The sequence below is a fragment of the Hemitrygon akajei genome, chromosome 6 (assembly GCF_048418815.1).
Source record: "Hemitrygon akajei chromosome 6, sHemAka1.3, whole genome shotgun sequence".
Taxonomy (NCBI): domain Eukaryota; kingdom Metazoa; phylum Chordata; class Chondrichthyes; order Myliobatiformes; family Dasyatidae; genus Hemitrygon; species Hemitrygon akajei.
The window spans coordinates 139,442,409-139,463,194 of NC_133129.1; the positions used below are offsets into that span (position 1 = coordinate 139,442,409).

General features: G+C 40.6%; 1 protein-coding gene across 4 annotated transcripts in view; it reads left to right on the plus strand.

The window, feature by feature from the left end:
• The window catches only part of eps8l2 (EPS8 signaling adaptor L2), a 187,755-nt gene that overhangs the window by 41,922 nt on the left and 125,047 nt on the right, over positions 1 to 20,786 (plus strand). The window contains exon 2 of one of the 4 annotated variants that reach the window (XM_073049379.1): positions 14,124 to 14,170. The exons of the other annotated variants lie outside the window; for them this stretch is intronic. The gene's annotated coding sequence lies outside the window, so the exon portion shown is untranslated. The remainder of the gene's footprint in view (positions 1 to 14,123; positions 14,171 to 20,786) is intronic. 4 annotated transcript variants of the gene reach the window in all.

The window sequence follows — 20,786 nt, forward strand, 5'->3', positions numbered from 1 at the left end:
AGCGGTCCCAACACCGACAGCCAGCCAGAATAGGATCCCTTTATTCCCATTCTCTGTTTTCTGCCGATCAGCCAATGCTCCACCGATGCTAGTAACTTCCCTGTAATTCCATGGGATCTTATCTTGCTAAGCGGCCTCGTGTGCGACACCTTGTCAAAGGCCTTCTGAAAATCCAAGTACACCACATTCACTACATCTCCTTTGTCTACCCTGATTGTAATTTCCTCAAAGAATTGCAGTAGGTTAGTCAGGCAGGATTTTCCTTTCAGGAAACCATGCCGGCTTTTGCCTATCTTGTCATGTACCTCCAGGTGTTTTCCGTAATCTCATCCCTAATAATCAATTCCAACAACTTCCCAACCACTGAGGTCAGGCTAACAGGCCTATAGCTTCCTTTATGCTGCCTCCCACCCTTCTTAAATAGTGGAGTTACATTTTCAATTTTCCAGTCATCCGGTACAATGCCAGAAGCTATCGATTCTTGAAAGATCATTGTTAATACCTTGTAGCGATGTACTACGTACAGAGCTAGAGACAACGACACGCAGTCGGTAAGTCGTTTCAAGACTAGTTTATTCAAACTTCGCGGCACTGGCATTTAATCCCTAGCGCCTGCCCTCTCCGGGCGGAAATTACGTCAGAGGTGCATTACCAAAGTCTCCCCCCGTGCGCTGGCTATTTGTGAGCCGGTTCGCCTGTGCAGAAAGTGGGTCACCGCCACCTCCTTCAGAACCCAAGGGTGCATTCCATCAGGTCCAGGAGATTTATCCACCCTCAGACCATTAACCTTCTTGAGCACTTTCTCAGTCATAATCTTCACTGCACATAGTTCACTTCCCTGACACTCTTGAATGTCCGGTATACTGTAGGTATCTTCCACTGTGAAGACTGATGCAAAATACGTATTCAGTTCCTCTGCCATCTCTGCGTCTCTCATTACAATATCTCCAGCATCGATTTCTATTGCTCCCATAATCTACCCTCAACTCTTTTTTTTACTCTTTATATACTTAAAAAGGTAGGGGTGTTGTGGATAGTGTGGAGGGCTGTCAGAGGTTACAGCGGGACATTGATAGGATACAAAACTGGGCTGAGAAGTAGCAGATGGAGTTAAACCCAGATAAGTGTGAAGTGGTTCATTTTGGTAGGTCAAATATGATGGCAGAATATAATATTAATGGTAAGACTCTTGGCAGTGTTGAGGATCAGGCAGATCTTGGGGTCCAAGTCTATAGGACACTCAAAGCTGCTGCGCAGGTTGACTCTGTGTTTAAGAAGGCACATGGTACATTGGCCTTCATCAATCATAGGATTGAGTTTAAGACCCCAGAGGTAATGTTGCAGCTATATAGGACCTTGGTCAGACCCCACTTGAAGTGCTGTGCTCAGTTCTGGTCACCTCACTACAGGAAGGATGTGGAAACTATAGAAAGGGTGCAGAGGAGATTTACAAGGATTTTGCTGGATTGTGGAGCATGCCTTATGAGAATAGGTTGAGTGAACTCAGCCTTTTCTCCTTGGAGCAACGGAGGATGAGAGGTGACCTGAAAGAGGCATTGAGGTACAGAGGAGATGTCCAAGGTAAGTTTTTTACGCAGAGGGTGGTGAGTGCGTGGAATGGGCTGCCTGTGATGGTGGTGGAGGTGAATACGATAGGGTCTTTTAAGAGACTCCTGGATAGGTACATGGAGCTTAGAAAAGTAGACAGCTATGGGTTAACCCTGAGTAATTTCTAAAGTAAATACATGTTCAGCACAGCATTGTAGGCTGAAGGGCCTGTATTGTGCTGTAGGTTTTCTATGTTTCTATAATTCTAAAAAAGCTTTTAGTACCTTCTTTGATATTAGTCACGAGCTTCCTTTCATTATTCATCTTTTCCTTCCTAATGAACTTCTTAGCTTCCTTCTGCAAGTTTTTATGAATTTCCCAATCTTCCATCTTCCCACTGGCTTTGGCTTCCTTGTATGCCCTCTCTTTTGCTTTTACTTTGGCTCTGACTTCACTTGTCCGCCACTGTCGTGTCCTTCCATTCAAAAATATCTTCTTATTTGGAATATATCTGTCTTGTACTTCCCATGTTTTTCGCAGAAACTCCAGCCATTGTTGCTCTGCTGTCCATCCTGCTAGTGTCCCTTTCCAGTCAACCTTGGCCAGATCCTCTCTCATGTTATTGTAATTTCCTTTATTCCACTGAAATACCAGCACATTGGAATTTAGTTTCTCCTTAAATTTCAATGTGAACTCGATCATATTGTGATCACTGTTCCCTAAGAGTTCCTTAACCTTTAGCTCTCTTATCACCGCCAGATCATTGCACAACACCCAATCCAGCACAGCCGATCCCCTAGTGTGCTCAACAACAAGCTGTTCTAAAAAGCCATCCCTTAGACGTTCTACAAATTCGCTTTCTTGAAGTCCAGTACCGACATGGTTTTCCCAATCCACTTTCATGTTAAAATCCCCAACGATTATCATGACATTGCCCTTCTGACATGCCTTTTCCATCTCCTGCTGTAATTTGTAATCCACATCCCGGCTGCTGTTTGGAGGCCTGTATACAACTGCCATTAGGGTCCTTCTACCCTTGCCATTTCTTAACTCAACCCATAGAGACTCTACACCTTCCAACCTTATGTCAGCACTTTCTAATAATTTAATATTATTTCTTGTACACAGAGCCACACCACCCCCTCTGCCTACTAACCTATCTTTCTAATTCACCATATATCCTTGGTCGTTCAGATCCCAATGGCAGCAATCCCTTAGCCAAGTCTCAGAGATGGCCATAACATCATAGGTGACAATCTGTAGCTGAATTTCAAGTTTGTCCATTTTATTTCTTGTGCTGCGTGCATTCAAGTATACCATTTTCAGTCCAGTATTTGTTGCTTTCTGTTGTAACTGCACCATGCCGCTATGGCCTGTAACTCATCCCATTGGCTGTGATTACGCCTCATCTCCTGCCTGTCCTTTCTATCATCTCTGTTGCACACTATCTTTGATTTATTTCTGTTTTCCCCTTCCTCAGCCCTATCACTCTGGTTCCCACTCCCCTACCAAATTAGTTTAAACCCTCCCAAACAGCTCAATTAAACTTGCCTACTAGGACATTGGACCCCTTTGGGTTCAGGTGTAATTTTTTGTACCCTGCATGAAGCCCTGTGTGGAGGGTCAATAATTAATGCTACTTGCTGCCATCTTCCAGTCATCACCTGATAGGGAGGATGTAAAGCCATTCAAGAGGAATGTGGAAAAATTTACAAGATTGTTTCCTGAGAAAAGGGACAGCAGTTATAAGGATAGATTAGAGAGTTTGGGACTGTTATCTTTGGTGAAGAGACAACTTAATCCGGACTTGAAAGAAGTACATTTTAATGGTTTGAGCAGATTGTATAGCAGGAGGCCATTGTTTTTGCTGGAGGGGTTGAGGACCAGATGTCACAGGTAGAGGGCTATGAGTAACCCTAGGTAATTTCTAAGGTAGGGACATGTTTGGCACAGCATTGTGGGCCAAAGGGCCTGTATTGTGCTGTAGGTTTTCTATGTTTCTATGTATGTCTGCTATGTGTGTTTGTATGTATGTTAGAGAAGGAGAATAATACATAAAGTAATTATTTATATATCAATTTTATTTTTACTCTGGAGTTGAACAGGATTGTTGTAGACGAAGGAAATGTTATAAATGCTATAAGTTTTTTTGTTCATATAACACACCTGTATGAAAGAGCAGTCTAATTTTTGTCATAATGAGTATTATAATTGAACCTGCCTTGAGTTTACCAGTGAGATTAAGAAAAGTTTCAGTATGTAGCTGTTATATGTCATTAATGAGGCCACACTTAGAACACTGTGTATAGTTTGGGCGCCTTGTTATAGGAAAAGTATTGTCAAGCTGGGAAGGGTGCAGAAGAGATTTACAAGGATGCTACCTAGATTAAAGAGCCAGAGTTATAGGGAGAGGTTGGTCACGTTGGATCTTTATTCCATTGGAGAACAGGAGGATGAGGGGTTACCTCAGAAGGTTATAAAATCATAAAGGGTATGGATAAAATGGATGATATTTTCCCTAGGCTTGAGGAGTCCAAAGCCAGAGAGTATAGATAGAAGATGTGAGGGAGAGGTTTAAAAGAGACCTCAGAATCAACTTCTTTACACAGAGGGCATTGAGTACCTGGAATGAGCAGCCAGAGAAAGTGGTCAAGGCAGGTACGATTGGAATATTAAAGAGGCATTTGGATAGGTACATGGTGAGGAGAAGCTTGGAGGGTTATAGACTGAACACAGGTAACTGGGATGAGCAGAGTGGATGCTGTAGTCAGCCTGAACCAGTTGGGTTGAAGGCTATGCTTCCATCCTGCATTCCTCTCTGACTCTGGGCTTAATGCTTAAACATGTTTATGATTTTTTTTTGCTTTGTATAAGCCAATGTGTGAACTTTGAAGCACAAGTACAGTAAGGAGTACCAATGCTGACGCACTGAGGGCAATAAACTAGGGATAGGTGACATATATACTCAAAAATGTCACTGGAAGTTCAGGTCATAGAAACCGGGAGTAGGGGGATTCCTGCAAATGTAAGGAAAATTATTCACAAAATACCTCTATCCTCTTTTCATCTCTCTCGACGGCAAAGCTGATCTCATCACATCGTTCTTGCAGACCATACAGAACGACATCCATGTTCAATCACCTTCTCTCCTGATGGTGCCCATAGGGGAGAATTAGTATCAGGTTTACTATCACTGTGTATACCAAGAAGTTTGCTGTTTTGTGGCAGCAGTACATTGTAATTTATAGTTTTAATTATTATGTATTCCAATTAAGTATATATAAAAAAGAAAATTAAATTAAATAAGTAGTGCAAAAAGGGAAGAAATGAATTACTGAGGGAGTGTTCATCGGTTCGTTGTCCAATGTTCAAATTGAAGTTCAAGTTCATGTTCATTTTCATTAAATCATATACATGTATACTACTAACAAGTATTTCTTTGGACCAAGGTGCACAACACAGAGTGTAATAATACCACAAATAAGTGAACAAGTAATAAGAGTGCATTTACAACAGAAATTAAAAAGTAAACTATATAACACTACTGGGTGGTGGTAGGGAGGTCAGCAGTCTCACAGCCAGGGGAAAGAAGCTGTTTCCCATCCTTGTCCTAATGCTGCAGTAGCTCCTGATGGCAGGGTGTCATAGAGATTTGTTGAACAGATGGGAAGGATCATTGACAACGCTAAGGGCCATGTGCACGCAGCGCTCCTGATAAATATCTCAGAAGGGTGGAAGAGAGACCCCAATGATCCTTTCAAGCAGTCCTTACAATCCTTTGTAAAAATGCTCTGCTCCTGTAAATATTGGTTAGAATGAGGGTGGGGGTAGAATTGCTCACTTCAATCTCAAAACAAGAGCTCAATATGTGAGCTCTTGTATTTACATTTCTTACTTGGAAAAAGATTCTGACTGTCTACGGTATCCATACCTCACTAATTTTATATACTTCCATCAGGTATCTCCTTAGTTTTGGACGCTCCAGAGCAAACAACCCAACTTTGTTTAACTTTTCCTTTTAACTCTTACCCTCTTATCCAGGCAGTATTGTAATAGGCCTCTCCTGAACCCCTTCCAAAGCCTCCATGTAATGAGGTGACCATAAATCAACACAATATTCCAAGTGCAGCCTAACCAAAGTTTTACTTAACTGCAACATGACTTCCTTTCTCTTACGCACAATGCTCGGAAAGCATACGTGCTCTCAGTGAGTTATTGAATTGGACCAAAGGTCCCTTAAAAGAATTATAAAAGATAATGGCCTATAAATTCTTTAATAGTTAGCTGGCCAGCTACCCTGAAATTTTAACACACTTAAACAGATTGTGAAGAGAAAAGAGATGAAGCATGAAAAAGGAATTCATAAAATGCAGATGTTCACACAAGCTACAGGTACTAAACATGGTATTGGAATGTAAGCCTGTCAGGATGTATTGTAATACTTCAATGGAATGAAATTTAAAGCAAGAGCATGTCATTGTTACAGTACATGCCAGACCACCCTTTGGGATTTAGACACTCTGATTCTCCAGAGTATGATTACTCATGCAGTACCTTTAAAGGTTCTGATTGTTCCACTAATTGGCAGCCATGTTTTGGCACCAAGATTTGGATATTTAAAGCTCAACTTTGGTTCAGAACGCGATTGTGCTTAGGGTATTTGCCTCGTCTGGATTCTTGTCTTGTCTCATCAGGTTCTCCTCTAGCATTTAGTTAAGAAACCTCTTCTTATCTCAGTCTTGAAATAGTGTCTCAGTTCCAGTCTTGGATACTCCAGCAACTGGATCCTTACCATTCTCACCAAGGCCTCTCATCACAGTCATGTTGAAACAACTATAGAGATCACTTACTCCTAACATCTAGGGATGAATATCCAAAGCTCTTGCATAGAAACATAGAGAACCTACAGCACAATACAGGCCCCTCGGCCCACAAAGTTGTGCCAAATATGTCCTTACCTTAGAAATTACTAGGCTTACCCATAGCCCTCTATTTTTCTAAGCTCCATGTACCTATCCAAAAGTCTCTTAAAAGACCCTATCGTATCTACCTCCACCAACGTTGCTGGCAGCCAACTCCATGCACTCACCACTCTCTGCGTAAAAAATCTTACCCTGACATCTTCTCTGTACCTACTCCCCAGCACCTTAAACCTGTGTCCTCTTGTGGCAACTATTTCAGTCCTGGGAAAAAGCCTCTGACTATCCACACGATCAAAGCCCCTCATCATCTTATACACCTTGCGTGTAGTTTGAACTTCACTGATCGTGCACAATTTAAAATTAAGGTTAAGGCAAAGTGTGTGGCAGTCACAATTGAAGATGAAGCCAGAATCTATATGTACATTATCAAAGTTACAATGTAAATCAGCACTTAAGGTGACTGAAGCTTGAAGGAGAGCTGAGTGAAAAACAGAGCCTGGTTGTCCACACTCAGAGCTACAGCCCTGATTCTGCCTGCTAACTTTCAGCCACCACCAAGCAAATCGAATAATTTTCAGTAAATTAGTAATCGCCAGAGAATATGTTGTGACAATACCTGCAGACACTTTGCCCACAGCTGCCAATGATGTTCCAAGGGACTTCCCTCTATCTTTATGAACCTTATGGATGATGCAGGGATCATGGGAAATATTGGCTGCTGTTGTTGCCACACAGGTATGTGATGGTCCCTATCACACTAGAGGGGTGAGGGTAGACTAATGAAATGAAGCCGAATTAGAAAGGGATGCACAGTGGAAGAGAATCAGACCAGGGATTATGCTGTACACAGGGCACAGCGTGAAGCATGGATGAAGCTAGATACCAGGAGTTTTCTCGAGTGTCAGGCCAACAATTGGGCTTTGAGGCGCTGGAGGCTGCAGCTAGGTTTGGAAATCCTTAGGAAGACTCTAAGAGTATGACACTATTTTACTTACGTGTGTGTTCTGCTTGTCCGGGTTCCCAGACAATCATCTACCTAGGCAGCTTCCCTATCACAGTCTTCAACTGCTGCGAAGACTTATTTCAGCATGAGTAACCCTTTGCTACAACAACAATCAATTTCAGTTATATCTTTAAATTCAAAGTAAATGGTTCAAAATATGCTTTGAAGTTTGCATCACTATCAGGGCGGCTTTGCATTCCTGAAATGTCCTACAGGGCCAATAGGTTTGTTGTGTGTTTTCGCTATCAGTGGACAGGATTTATCAGTTAACTAAACTTAAGCAACTTCAGTCTTAAAATATCTGATTTTAAGTCCAAATGTTCTCGTTCTTTGGGAATGTGCTTGAAGATGATCTGAAGGGTGAATTTGTCACACACAGTAGTTTATCTAACCTCTCCTTAGGCAGCATGCATATAAAACTCTTCAAACCCACCACGACTTTCCTTTATTGGGGAGACCAGAACTGCACACAATACTCCAAGTGCTGCTTAACCAAAGTTTTATAAATCTGCAACATGACTTCCTTACTGTTATACTCAATGCCCTATGATATGCTTTGCTTACATCCCTATCTACTTGCATGGCCTCCTGGTTGTATTGGCTACAACATCGAATTCTCCTTCAGTAATTTTTCCCTCCCCCTTCCCTCTTCTTCTCTTCCCCACTCTGGCCTCTTATACCCACCTCCCCCTGGTGCACCTCATTCCCAACCTCCCATGGTCCACTCTCCTCTCCCATCACATCCCTTCTTATCCAGCTTTTAACTTTCCCACCTATTGCCTCCCAGCTTTTCACTTCATTGCCCCTCCCCAACCCACCTGGTTTCACCTATCAACTTCTAGCTTTCCCTCCTTCCATGCTCCTGTTCTTTTTATTCTGGCATATTCCCCATTCCTTTTCACTCTTAATGAAGTGTCTTGACCTGAAACGTTGACTGTTTATTCATTTCCATAGATGCTGTGTGACCTGCGGAGTTCCACCAGAATTTTGTGTGTGTTGCTCTGGATTTCCGCCATCTGCAAATCTCTTGTGTGTTTTTTTTTGCATTGGCTGTGCCAGTTGCTCCTATGTCTCTTGATAGTAACTCATACTGTGGCCCTTGACTTGATGCTATGCAGTGGAAAATATAGATCTCAAAATAATTATCTTGTCAGTACTGAAGGAACACTTTGAAAGTTTAGGTACATTCTTCTTTTCACTATCTGACAATTAATAGTTTCAGTAACATACTCTCTACCTCAGAGGGGACTGGTCACTTTAAACATTTGTCTTTATCTTTCCTCTATTGAGCTTTAAGCTTTGGATGAAGAATCTGCAATGTTGAGTATCTTGGCGAATTATCAGCGACAATCACAAGGTTAAAGTGAAAGTCACAGGTCCAGGTCACAACTGCGTATACGGGTCATGAATAGACGTAAAATGGGACTGGTTCCACATCACACAGGGGTTTACTGTATATTTCATCAATGTTTCTATTAAACTAATTCAAAGTGAGTTTTAAAAGCGGTAGCAAAATTGGAAGAATTCAAACTCTTTTTAATAATGTTACAAAAATGTTGGCATGAACAGTAAATACTTCTCCAGAGATGTATGCATCTCGCTTGGAAAACTGGTTCCCCTACATTTCACATACAGGTGGATACTCTCTCTCATGTTTCGTGATGATTCATATGATTGACTAGTGAGCTATATTATGAGTGTATTCCTTAACCAGCTCAGCCACATTTCCAGATCAAGTTATTCATTTAGTCAATACAAAAGCTACACACTTGAATATTTACCAAGTTATATTTGGTTCAGCCAAGATTTCTTTATCTTGCTACAAAAACAATAGCATCATTGTAACAGGTCAGTTAAAAAGAACATAAAGGAAACTTAAATAAAATGTTAATACTATAGTGCATGTCTTTCACAACAACAGTCCTTTTAGTGCCAATGGTTACAGAGAAAAGTTTTTGGCTTTGTTATCATACCTATCAAACCACCTAGGCGTCGACAAGAGCACAGAAAATAAGATATTTTTCACCAGGGTAAGAAAATACCAACAATACAAAGAACATCCCAACTGCATTGCACTTTTCTTATTATGTCAATAATAAACTGCAAATTTTTAAAAATGCAGGAAGGTGTGCATACAGTGCAGTAAATGCAGAATGCAGACTCCTCTTTATCGACTCTGTCTATACTTCTCGCTGCCTAGGTAAAGCAGCTAACATCATCAAAGATCCCATCCACCCCAGACATACTCTCTTCTCCCTCCTTCCCTCCCATCAGGCAGAAGACACAAGAGCATGGAAACAATGTCTACCCCACTTTTGTGCTGTACAATCCATCCCCTGGTATGATCAGATGGATGCCTGAGCTCACAATCTACCTTGTTAAAGACTTGCGTCGTTTTGCCTGCCTGCACTGCAAATTTCTTTGTAATTATCTCACTCTATTCTGATTCTGTTATTGTTTTACCTCAATGTATTGTTGTACTGAGGTGATCTGTCTGGGTGCCATGCATAACAAACTTTTTTCACTGTATCTTGGTATACAGTGTGTAATGATTATAAGCCACGTTACCAATTTAACTCATGCAATTAAGTGGAGTAAAAGCTGACTCCAGGATTTTGTGTTTTCTGCATGATGGGAGAGAGGGCTAATTAATTCTGCATGATAGCAATTCAGATACGATTCTAAGAAAGGTTCTCTTTCTAACATGTTGCCCCATCTTTTCTCTCATTCAGACTTTGTGGATTTCCAGCATTGTGTTTTGAATTTATAGTTGGAGGAGACATTTCCAATTAGGTTTTAATGTAGATGTAGAGTGTGCCAAAGTAAACAATGAACATCATCACCATTCCATGCCTGTCAACCTCCTGCTTCACCTGGCTCTCAGACTCATTAGTTTGGCGGCGCTGCATCCTTGTACAGTGAGAGCCTCATTGATACTCCAACGCAGTCCAACAGCAGATCTACCACGGATGCTATACAGAAAGTACAGGGAGCATTTGAAAAGAAAGGTGCAACATAAAGGGCAGATCACATCCATGCGTGTTTAGCCCGAGAGCAGAAGGGATGTAAATAGCTGAAGTGATATTGACTAAAAAGCAAACAGAGCGAAAAGAAAATCAAGGAAATTTAAAAAAGACAGTTGAATAATTAGTTTGTTGGATCAATAGGTATGAAAATCTGGGGCAAACATATTGGTGCTGGTGGTCCAGGAGTACAGTTGTGTCAATGAAAAGGAACTGAAGTGGAGAACAGAAGGCTATTTCAATGTTCAAAGTACATTTCTTATCAAAGTACAACCTTGAAATTTGTCTCCTAACAGGCAGCCATATGGCAAATAAACACAAAACCCATTTAAAAAAGACCTTCAAACACCCAACGTACAAAAACAAATCAGGCAAACAATAAATGCAAGTAAATAACTTTCTGAATTGAAATCCACAAAGAAAGTCCACCCACAGACCCATAGTTCCGCACAGAGCCGAGCACCGAACTGAACCAGCACATCTCTCAATTTGAGCCCTGATATCCTGACCTTTTCAATCTGGCCCAGTGCCTGAATCAACGTCCAAACATTGGGTTCGGTCGCTTCAATACGCTCCGAGGCCTGGGCCTCACCACTTCATTGATTTAGATGCCCAGCACTTAAATCAATTGAACTCCAGTTTGTCCTCACTCTCAGCAATGACCCCACTGCCTCTCTTCACCTTGATTCTGCCGCATCGAATTGCCTCCAAGTCAAAGGGAAGTTGCAGGCTATTGTTTGCAATCAACACACACCAAATGCTGGTGTAACGCAGTAGGCCAGGCAGCATCTATAAGGAGAAGCACTGTCGACGTTTCGGGCCAAGACCCTTCGTCAGGATTGATGAAGGGTCTCGGCCCGAAACGTCGACAGTGCTTCTCCCTGTAGATGCTGCCTGGCCTGCTGTGTTCCACCAGCATTTGGTGTATGTTGCTTGAATTTCCAGCATCTGCAGATTTCCTCGTTATTGTTTGCAATGATCATTTACCAGAAAAGATTGATTAACAAATTACTTATTTGTTTCCTTTGTTTCATTGGCCACCAGCCCAAAGTCACTAAGATTCACCAGTGCCACCTTAAACCAGATTAATTACAATCGGTGTGCTGTGATAGTCTGAGTTAATTAGCACCAGCACCTAGTCAACACAGCTCCATAAGCTACTGCTTCATCTTTTATGTGACTTATCAAGCAGTTTCTGACAGAGTGCATAGTACTTGGCATCCATTTGATGACATCCAGGCCAGCCATGCAGATTTAGGTCCGCATTCAGGGTAGCAGCTCGCAGTCATTGACAGCTACTCTCTGCATTCACAGTATGGCAAGTCTGTGATGCCATGTTGAGTTCATTAATTAAGAACATCTCCCATGTCCCATTGGAGGCCGTAACATGGAAGCATGGTGGTGGGATGTTCAACCATATTTCTATTGAAGACTGATGTTGTGGCAGACCAAGTCTTGTGCCATTAGCTATTGACATTCAGACAGTTTGAGGAAAGTTAGAGCAATCTGACCGAAAGGTTTTCTGAACTTAACCCGACCTATTGATGGCTGGGTGATAGGAGTTTATGTTCTGCCATGATTCTCCAATAGAACTACAGTGTTTCCAGAATATTACCTTCAATAGGACATGGGAGGTGCTTTTATTTAATGAACCAAAATGGTATCACAGACTTGCCTAATCCTTTTTCACTGTCCACAGAGCCCAATTCAAGGATACAACATGGATGTGTCAGTGATATAACTGTGTTGTTCTCAATACCAGGATTTACTCTCCCCTTCACACATTTACTTCAGTAAACCCATTCCTCATTGGAAAATAAATAACTTTTAATATCAACAAGAAGAACACATCCTAAAGAATGGTCTTTAATTACACAATGTTCATAATGTGCCACTTGCACTTTGTAGAAAAACAATACATATACAAATTAAAATTGCCAATACACTTGTAACGTAACAATGCCTGGTGGGGCACTACATAAGTCAGAGCAACAGAGCATAATGCAGAGCCCCATGCATCCAGATTCCTAATGACATTGCTCCCTCATGTTGAGGGAAGGTGGGTGGAATTTAAGATTATGTACAATGTACAATCTGGCATCACAACTTCAGTGTTTCTATCACCTGGCTACACGGATTTCTTATGCTCCAGCATAGCCTTCACAGTGACGGACATTTTTGTGTTGTCTGGTCTATATTCATAGAGGTAATTACAAGAAAATAATGCAGGATTGACCTGCCCTTTAACGTGTTTTATTTTGCTCGCCTAGAAAATGCTATATGGTTACGTCAGAGCACCACACCTAAAGTAAGAAAATTACACCCATTAATAAGTAAGCCATTTCTCCAGTAAAAGTATTCACAAATATTTAATACACCACAGCTGCCCAACTGAAAGTTTGGCCTGTGCATAATTAGAATCAATTTGACACAATCAAAAGTATAGTTATTTCATTCCAACCACTCACACATTCTTGTGCATGCACATGGTTTCCAAATTTGCCTCATCAGCTGCCTCATTCTTTTAAATCTATCACAAAAAGTAACCAATTGCACTTCAAGTAAACATATTTGGTTTTCCTGTCATGTTGCAGAATTAGGTGTTTAATAACATGACACAACTCCCATGTATGGTGGAATTTATTTTTCTTTCCTGCCAGCATTTGGAATACTGTAAGGACAATTTTCAGCTTCAGTAATTTTAACCCAAACTTACCCACCCCTGTGGATGTTTAATTGATGAATATAATCATTATTGAGATTGGGAGACTCTGGGGTGCTAAGGAAATGAAGAAATATGGAAAAAGTGTGGGAGAGTGGAGTAAATGTAAATTAACTATTATCTTATTTAATAGTAGGAGGATCAAGGAGTTATATGGTCTAATCCAGCTCCTATTTCTTAAAAACGTGTAATCTACTTAAACCAGCCTGTGATCGTGATCCTGTCTTGGAGTCAATTTGTGAATCCAAACCCTAGGAAGAGTGTCCTTAAGTTTGAAATCCAGTGGGCCACTCTGTGTAAATGAACAAGAGAAATTTGAACTGGCATCCTATAAAGAGCTAAAGTTTGAACTTGTATACTGTAAGAGCCAGTCTTTAAAGCTGTACCTGAGTAAAGCTGTATTTCCTGTAAAGTCGATTTGTATGTTGGCACCTCTGAGAATGCATAGTAAATATGGATCTGTAATGGTCTCTGATTCATTTGGCTTGTGGATCTTTTATAATGTTTATTCTGCAAATAGTCAATTTTCTATCTCACAGTGCTACAATAAACAGTACTATGCAATCAGAATCTTTTAAAGATTCCAAAAACTAACATAAAAACATCTCAAAAATTAATTCATGGATTTTACCTCTTTTCTAGTGTTTGTAACTAATGCTGTTGTCCAAGCCACATATGAAGGATATTTCTAAGCTTCTATTGATAATAAGGGAAGTGATTTAAAATGTAAAGAATAGTCTGTATTCACAGAAAATAAAGTGAAATGCTTAACTTCTGACAAAAAGACAGTGAACCCCACCATTCCAATGAAAGGGATTACTCTCACTAGCCATTCCTGGTGTGAAGTTGAGGAGGCAATTTGATGCGCACATCCGCTTAACTTAGATTACATGCTCCATTTCCAGACTCGTTGATGAAGCAGGAATTGGGTCAAGGACACAACAAAGTCGAAGTAAGAATTTATTATCAAAGTACATATATGTTACCATATGCTACGCTGAGATTCATTTCCTTGCAGGCATTCACAGGAAAATAAAGAAATATAGCAAAATTTACAAGAAACTCTACATAAAGTCCGGCAAACAACCAATGTGCAAAAGAAGACAAATTGTGCAAATAATAAGAAGAAAAATTATAATACAAAGAACACGAATCGAAAGAGTGCTTGAAAGTGAGTCTTGTGGCTGTGCTGAATAGTGAGGAGGGCTTTCCCTGTAATGGTCTGGGTTGTATCAATCACTTTCTGTAGATGTTTCCCTTCCTTAGGAGTTGATGTTTCCATACCAGGCCATGATGCAACCAGTTAGGATACTCTCCACTGTGCAGCGAAAGAAGTTTGGCAAAGTTTTTGGTGATATGCCGAAATTACACAAACATCTAAGAAAGTAGAGTCTTTCTTCGTGATGACACATAAATGTTAGTCCCAGGAAAATATACCCTGATATGACAATGCCAAGAAATTTAAAGTTACTGACCCTTTCCACATCCAATCCCCTAATGAAGACTGGCTCTTGGACCTCTTCCTTCTTGAGTTAATAATCAGTTCTTTGGTTTTGCTGACATTGTTTTGACGTTGGTTTTGCTGAGAGGTTGTTGTCGTGGCACTAAGATTTTCTTGCTCCCTCTTGTATGCTGATTCATCACCACCTTTAATTTAGCCAAAAACAGTGGTGTCTTCAGCAAGCTTAAAAACAGCTTTGGAGCAGTACTTAACCTCACAATCACAGGCATAAATGGTGGGCTGAGCACACAGCGTTGTGGTACACCTGTGCTGATGGCAGTTGTGAAGGGGATGTTTTTGCCAATCCATACTGACTGGAATCAGCCAGAGAGGAAATCGAGGATCCAGTTGCACAGGAAGGTATTGAGGACAAGATTTTGAAGCTTGGTGATAAGTTTTGATAGGATGGAATGTTGATCTCTAGTCGACAAAGAGCATCATGACATATGTAATTTCATTGTCCGGGTGCTCTAGAACTGAGAGAAGAGTCAATGCTGTTGATCGTTTGTGACCATAGGCAAATTGGAGTAGATCCAGGTCATTCCTCAGTCAGGAGTACTTGTACTTCATAACCAACCTCTTGAAGCACTTCATCACAGTGGATGTAAGTGCTACTGGACAAAAGTCTTTGATTATTCATGGTGCAGATACGACCTATGGAAAGCTATTGTAAGGGCAAAAAACCATTCCAGTTGAGGTTTGAGACAGAATAAGATGCATGGCAGCTCTGGCAAGGTTTGCAGCCAGTACTTCCTACAAAGTGAAAATTAACAACATGGTACCTGTGATGCTTCAACACCTTCAATCGTTGAGTTCGACGGCTTGTGTGCACACTTTGAAAGGGAGAATAAAACTACACCTGTGTGAATCCCTGCTTCTTCTGGTGACTGTCTGATCTGTCTCAGAGGGTAACGTCAGAACATCTTGTGAAAGGGTAACCTTCGCAAGGCATCTGGCCTAATGGTATACCTGGTAGGGCTTTGAAAACCTGTGCCAACCAACTGGCCGGGGTGTCCAAAGACATCTTCAGTCTCCCACGGTTGCAGTTGAAATCTCCCACCTGCTTTAAAAGGGTGACAATCATACTAATACCCAAGAAGAGCCTCACCAACTTGCTCAGTACACTCTAATCAACAGTGCTGAGGTGCTTTGAAAGATTTAAGCCAGCTCGAATCAACTCCAGCCTAATCGAGACTTTAGCCTCATTACAATTTACCTAATATCACAATAAGTCTAGAGTGGGTGCAAGCTCACTGGCTCTCCACTAGGCCTTGGATCACTTGGACAATAGTACCTACATCAAGCTGCTGTTTATTGATTACAAAGCATGCAACAGAATTATACCCTCAGGTCTAATCAATAAGCCCTAAAACCTGGACCTCTGTACCTCCCTCAACATCCAGATCCTTGACTTCCTCACCAGATTGGAAATAATAACTACTCCTCACTGACAATCAACACTGGTGCATCTCAAGGATGTGTCCCATGCCCTACTCTCTCTACACCTATGACGATGTGGCTAGGCACAGCTCAAATGCCGTCTATAAACCTGCCAATGACACAACTATTGATGGTGAAATTTCAGACGGTGATGAGGAAGCGTACAGGAATAAGATAAATCAGCTGGTTGAGTGGTGTCGCAGCAACAACCTTGCACTCAGTGTCAATAAGACAAAGCTATTAATTGTGGACTTCAGGAAGGGGAAGTCAAGGGAACTCACACCAGTCCTTATGGAGGGATCAAAAGTGGAATATCTGGGTGTTAATATCTCTTTGGATCTATCCTGGCCCCCACATTTTGATGCAATTACAAAAAAGACATGCCAGTGGCTATATTTCATTTGGAGTTTGAGACGAATTGGTACGTCACCAAAGACACTCGTAAGTTTCTGTAGATAAACTGTGGAGAGCATTCTAATTGTTTGTATCACATATCTGGTATGGAGAGATGGGGTGGCCATCCAACTGAACAGGATCAGATAAAACTGAAAAAAACTGTAAACTCAGTTCAGAGCCATCATCGGCACCAGCTTCCCCAGCATTCAGGACACCTTCAACAGGCAAAGTCTCAAAAAGCTGGAACATCATTCAGGGCATGTCCTCTTCTCATTGCTACCATCAAGGAGAGGTACAGAAGCAATGTTTCAGGAACAGCTTCCTCCCCTCCATCATCAGATTTCTGAATAGACAATGAACCCACAAATGCTACCTCAGTATTTTTTCCTTCTCTTTTTGCACTACTTATTTAATTTGATTTTCTTTTTTTTATGTAACTTACAGTTATTATTATTATGTATTGCAACATAGTGATGCCCCAAAGCAATACATCACATGATCATGCCAGTAATAATAAACCGGATTCTGATTGTGAGGCAGATTACCATGCTCTTCTTGGACACTGGTATGATTGAAGTTTGCTTTAATCAGATGGGCACCTCAGGCTGCTGAAGCCAGAGGTTGAAAGTGGCTGTAAGCTCTCCAGCCAAGTTATTTGCACAGGTCTTCATGACTCAGCCACGTACTCCACCTGAGGCACATGCTTTCTATGGATTCACTCTCCTGAAGGATGCTCTCAAGTCTACTGATATTACAGAGTCATCAGGGGCTGTGTGAGTTTGTGAAAATGCCTCTCTGCTTGGTCAGTCAAAGCAAGTATAAAAGGCATTGAGCTCATTTGGAAGTGAAACCATGTTGCCACTTACATTGCTTGGTTTTTCCTTGTAGGAGGTAATGGCATTTAAGCCTTGTCATAGTTATCGAGCATCCATCTGTAATTCAAGTTTAGTTTGAATTACACTACTATCTAACCTCCAGCTTGCCTCTGACTTCCATACTGCTGTGTGCAGACTCAGAATTCAGAGATGAAATAACCAAAAGTTGAGCATTACCGAAGTTCTCTATTGAACTCCTATCGATGTTTCAGCACATGGTCCTTAGATTTTGCCCAATAAATTGAGAGCAATGATTATGATCTGCTTGAATTTTGCATCAGGAAAGGCTATATTGTGCCTAATCAAAGGCTGAGGAATTGTTCCTTGAGATTACTTTGAGCTGCACTGGGGCAGATTTGGAGCCAGAGGCATAGTTGTCAAACGAGGAGCAAAGCTGCGAATTAAAATGACACATAAGCAATGTCTTGAATTCATGTTGACTGCCTACATAATTATTGCAGTCAATTTGGAGATGGCCTATGAACTAGTCTTGTACAGTTGGCAGATGTGATCTAAGACCATATCCTAGAGACACCAGGGCCTTCAGTATATGGATGTCCACCTCATTACAGATTAATAACAATATCTACTTGCATGATGTATACATTATATTTGTATAAAAGTATGTTGCAGAAGTATACTGCAAAGATGTTATCAAAGCTTAGCTTGGTTTCCTTAGCAGTGAGGTGATTATGTAAGCTTAAAGAAATAGAATTTCATCACTACCTTAGTTTTGGGATCTGTAATTTTTGGAAGGGGCCGAGTAAGAGCAAGGTTAATACTTCCCACTCTTGCGTGGAAAAATAATGAGTGAGTTACGAGTGAGCGGTGGATCAGATGGGCTTGGTTTCTTCAAAAAGTCAAAGGGGGAGGGTAAAAGGTGTATAGTAGTTGTGGACACATACGCAAAGCAGGAAGAAACAAATGTAGAAATGGGTGGGTTTGGAAGTTCTAGGAAGGCCAGGAATGATAAGTACAGAAGTGTAGGAACTGGAATGATTGAGACTGAGGGCAGGAATATGGACAATCTTCATCAAATCCATTTTGTAAATTCTGCTATCATTACTTCCTGTCAGTAGAGCACACTTCGGCATTTCCACCAGAGGCACTGTCGTGGCTCAGGTCTTACGACCTTCTTTAGGAGAGTCCCAGCCCCTTTTCAAAGCAAACAGAGATGTTTGCTAAAATCTGCCCTTCCACGGATACACATTTCCAGTGGACTGAGAAAAAATATTGGTGGGTGCTAGCCAAAACACTATATCAGGGACTTGAAGTTTAACAATGTGCAGGTTACTGTCGATGCAATGCTCCTCAGACAGGATGAAGAGGTCAATACTCCCCAATGCCATTAGGCTTTACAATTCAACTGCCAGGACTTAAGAACTTTTTTTTAAAGCTATTATTAATGCTTTTTGAGTTAGTGATTTAGATGCATATCATATTATTACTGAGTTAAGTATTGTATGTAATGAGTTTTTGCTACAACAAGTGTATGGGACATTGGAAAAAATGTTGAATTTCCCCATGGGGATGAATAAAGTATCTATCTATCTATCTATCTATCTATTATGTTTGGCTTCGGGCAAACGGTTTTATCTTAGTGATAAAGTGGGGGAGAACGTTTCTCCCAGAAACAAAAGAAAAGTTAAATGGAATGCTAAGGTCTTTGAAAATGTTATCATTCAACTGAAGCCAAATTTCTGACTGATCCTTTACATTGTCGTTAAGCAGGCACATAACTGTGTAAGACAGAACAGGCTGATCGGTGAACCCACTATTCCTTGCACTAGCAGCTCCTCCAGAAGCTGTTGTTGCTGTGTTCAAAATGCCTGCTGTCTCCATAAGGGCAATATCTGCAGTTCAAATTAATGAACTAATCATACCAAAATGAGATCTTACAAAAGCATATAAGTATAGCTCATTCTTGAATACATCAGATATCTACCCACTTGGATTTCAGAAAGGCATAAAGCAGAGGAGGGACACAGAATTATAAAGTGAGTGGCAGTTCGCGACTACATAAAATACAAGAATCGGTTCCCTTTTGCTTGTCATTAATAAGGAACAGTAATTTCAGATGGTTGATCCCCTGGTGGATGTAGTGTTGCTCAATTGTAGATAATTGTTCTGATTGTCAGATTCATTTTGTATAATGTGGCATTGTTCATTTTTTGTAAAGAGCCATTCAATTGCATTGTTTGTTGTTAGAAACAAAGTTGTTGTTCATCAAGGTCCATTTGATTTCAAAGTTAAGTTGGGTGAACTCTCTATTCCAATTCTTCAAGCCCCAGTCATAAAAAAATTGTATTCTGGTAAATTGAATCACATTTTTCTAAAGCCTATGTCTTTAATATTTACACTTTGAAAATGGCATTTTTAGTGTGGAAAGTAGACGGGCTTGTTTTTAACCTATCACCCAAGGTATGCAAAGTGGGTACAATCTGGATGATTAATCTGATCTTGTGTCACCTTTTCCCTTCCAATCTCAAGATTTAATCAATTTTTAAGATGGAATTTGTAGAAGAAATGAAGTACCTTTGAAACTTTTAACATAATTTGCACCTCAAGCCTGACATCACATTTAACTTTATGCTCATTGTCTGTTTTAGTGTTTAGGACAGTCCAAAATTCACTCAGGCAGTGTTTACTAAGTACAACTGACCAAATAGCCTTGTATTGGTATGTAAAAGTAACTGCTTATTAATTATTGTTCATAAAAAATCTTTGCTCATTTAAAAAAAAGACATTTTATAAAGGACCTTTTATTTCTCTAAGTTTGGCATTTAATAAATGACTATTTTATAAGCTTCAGAATAAAATTAGAAAGGTTCTATTGATAGATAAGTAGATGTCTCACATGGGCGTAATCTTTAATTTATGTACAAATCAACCGCCAACAATGTGTAATTTTTATCATCGCATTCTCCACTAGTGACAAAAATTTGGATACTTTGGTCAAAATTATGTATTTGTCTATGGTCAGTTTGCTAATCTCTATCAGAATATCAACACAAGGGGTGATTGATAAGTTTGTGGCCAAAGGTAGAAGGAGTCCATTTTAGAAAACCTAGCACATTTATTTTTCAACATAGTCCCCTCCTACATTTGCACACTTAGTCCAGCGGTCGTGGAGCATACAGATCTTGGACCTCCAGAAAGTGTCCACAGTAGGGGTGATTGATAAGTTTGTGGCATAAGGTAGAAGGAGATGAGTTATTAAATTCTAATTTTCTGCATGATTATTCAAAGAGCTGAACTGCATGTAAAGAGAGCTGTATAACTCATCTCCTTGTACCTTAGGCCACAAACTTATCAATCGCGCCTGCTGTGGACACTTTCTGGTGGTCCAAGATCCG